A 3,433-nucleotide genomic window follows, 5' to 3' on the forward strand; every position below is an offset into this window, starting at 1 on the left:
AGTCCTACATGAGATCAATTGGATTTAGGTACCCATTTCTCAATGGATCCTCTTTTGTTAGCAACAAGGGTCTTTGGGACCCAAATAGACCAAGCAACATAACCATCATATGGGCCAACATATTTAGCATAAACATCACCATAATAATCTTTAAATAAAACATAGTGAGGGTTAGCAATTCCCGCATCATCATCATTCATGGTTTTGCCCTTGGAGGCTTCACCATTAGTGACGGCTTTCTTCTTCTCTTGTGCGGGTTTGGCCTTTTTCTTGTTTGCCTTCTTTGCCTTGGCATTATAACCAAGGCCCTCCTTCCCATTGTTTGATCTTTGCTTACTCAAAAGATCATCCAAAGAAAGTTTACTTTGGGGAGAGGAGGCCTTAGCAAGTTCATCCTTCAACCTAGCATTTTCCTCAACAATATTTGCATGATCACATAGAGGAGTAGAGGTACTAGGTATGTCATATGAAGCGAGCCTAATTTGAAGTTGCTCATAAGACTTGGAGAGGAGAGAGTATTCACTCTTCAAGGCTTTGTGTGCCTTGTCTAGATCATCTAGATCTCTCACAAGTTTCTCATGATCAACACCAAATTTGGCCTTTTCCTTTGTAAGCACTTTAGTCTTGGCTCTAGCAAGATCTCTAGCTTTAGTGAGCTTGTTAATTTTATCTTGAGGATTTCCAAGATTTTCTAATCTCTCTTCAAGAGAAGCTATGGTTTCTTGGCTTTCCTCAAGAGCATTTCTAAGAGCATGTAGTTCAAGAGCATCTTCTCTTTCTATTTGGCATTTTTTCTCAAGAGTACCATTTAGTTGAGCCATACGAACCATGAGGTTTGAAACATGCTTTTTAGTATTACCTTGTAGGTTAAGAATGAAATCATCAAACTCTAGCATTTCTTGTTTCACTTTTAGACTAGCAAGATCAACCCCTAGATCACTTGAAACGATAGGCATAGAGGGGTTAGGGGATGATACCTCGGAGGATTTAGCCATGAGGCAACTTTCTTCCTCCACATGAATGACCTCATTGGGGGATTCACTTGGTGATGAAGAGTTAGTGGAGAGGGAGGCAAGAGCGACCAATCCATTAGAGGTTGCATCTTCTTCATCATCAACATCATCATCTCCGGAGGTATACTCTTCTTGAGTTGATAGCACAATAGATGTGTCCAAGGAGGACCTTGCCATGAAGCAATGTGCATTCTTGATATGAGGATTCTCATTGGGAGATTCAAAGAGAGATGAAGAGGGAATGTTGGTGGTGACGATGGCGGCCAATTCCTTTGAGCTTTCTTCATCTTCCTCACTACTAGAGCTTCCAACTTCATCGGAAGAATATTCTTCCCTAGTCACTAGCACAATTTTTGAGGGCCTCTTGCCCTTCTTGGTCTTGTTGTTGTAGAATTTCTTCTTGGGGGCTTTTGAATATTTGTCCTTTGAAACTTTGCTCTTGTCCTTGGGAATGAGCCTTCCACCATGAGTTTCCCTATTCTCATAGGGGCACTCGACAATGAACTGGCGCTTGTCATTACAATTGTAACAAGATCTTGTCCTTGGGCCCGAATTTGTGGACCCCCTTGAGTTGTTTCTCTTGATGTTGTCTTCCTTGGCCTTGGATGGGTTAACCCAAAAAGAGTTGGCATGGAATGCCATGTGGTCATGGTAGTGGTGTTCAAGTCTTCCGGATAGGACATACTCCAAGATGCCCTATATGATTCTTGAGGGAACACTTCTTCAACAGAGTTGACCGCCAAGGTGATACGTCTCCGACGTATCGATAATTTCTTATGTTCCATGCCACATTATTGATGATATCTACATGTTTTATACACATTATATGTCGTATTTATGCATTTTCCGGCACTAACCTATTAACGAGATGTCGAAGAGCCGATTGCTCGTTTTCTGCTGTTTTTGGTTTCAGAAATCCTAGTAAAGAAATATTCTCGGAATTGGACGAAATCAACGCCCAGGGGCCTATTTTTCCACGAAGCTTCCAGAAGACCGAAAGGGAAACGAAGTGAGGTGACGAGGCGGCGACACGCCAGGGCGGCGCGGCCCACCTCCTGGCCGCGCGGCCTCGTTGTGTGGGCCCCTCGCGTCGCCTCTTGACCTGCCCTTCCGCCTACAAATAGCCTTCGTCGCGAAACCCCCGCATCGAGAACCACGATACGGAAAACCTTCCGGAGACGCCGCCGCCGCCAATCCCATCTCGGGGATTCGGGAGATCGCCTCCGGCACCCTGCCGGAGAGGGGATTCATCTCCCGGAGGACTCTTCACCGCCATGGTCGCCTCCGGAGTTATGAGTGAGTAGTTCACCCCCGGACTATGGGTCCATAGCGATAGCTAGATGGTTGTCTTCTCCTCATGTGCTTCATTGTCGGATCTTGTGAGCTGCCTAACATGATCAAGATCATCTATCCGTAATTCTATATGTTGTGTTTGTCGGGATCCGATGGATAGAGAATACTATGTTATGTTGATTATCAATCTATTACCTATGTGTTGTTTATGATCTTGCATGCTCTCCGTTATTAGTAGAGGCTCGGCCAAGTTTTTGCTCTTAACTCCAAGAGGGAGTATTTATGCTCGATAGTGGGTTCATGCCTCCATTAAATCTGGGACAGTGACAGAAAGTTCTAAGGTTGTGGATGTGTTGTTGCCACTAGGGATAAAACATTGATGCTATGTCCGAGGATGTAGTTATTTATTTACATTACGCACCATACTTAATGCAATATTCTGTTGTTTTACAACTTAATACTGGAAGGGGTTCGGATGATAACCTGAAGGTGGACTTTTTAGGCATAGATGCATGCTGGATAGCGGTCTATGTACTTTGTCGTAATGCCCAATTAAATCTCACAATATTCATCATGTCATGTATGTGCATTGTTATGCCCTCTCTATTTGTCAATTGCCCGATCGTAATTTGTTCACCCAACATGCTATCTTATGGGAGAGACACCTCTAGTGAACTGTGGACCCCGGTCCATTCTTTTATACTCGAAATACAAATCTGTTGCAATACTTGTTCTTTACCTGTTCTCTCGCAAACAATCATCATCCACACTATACATCTAATCCTTTGTTACGACAAGCCGGTGAGATTGACAACCTCCACTGTTTCGTTGGGGCAAAGTACTTTGGTTGTGTTGTGCGGGTTCCACGTTGGCGCCGGAATCCCTGGTGTTGCGCCGCACTACATCCCGCCGCCATCAACCTTCAACGTGCTTCTTGGCTCCTCCTCGGTTCGATAAACCTTGGTTTCTTTTCGAGGGAAAACTTGCTGCTGTGCGCATCATACCTTCCTCTTGGGGTTCCCAACGAACGTGTGAATTACACGCCATCAAGCATATTTTCTGGCGCCGTTGCCGGGGAGATCAAGACACGCTGCAAGGGGAGTCTCCACAATCCAATCTCTTTACTT

Source organism: Lolium rigidum, chromosome 2 (genome assembly GCF_022539505.1).
Source record: "Lolium rigidum isolate FL_2022 chromosome 2, APGP_CSIRO_Lrig_0.1, whole genome shotgun sequence".
Lineage (NCBI taxonomy): Eukaryota > Viridiplantae > Streptophyta > Magnoliopsida > Poales > Poaceae > Lolium > Lolium rigidum.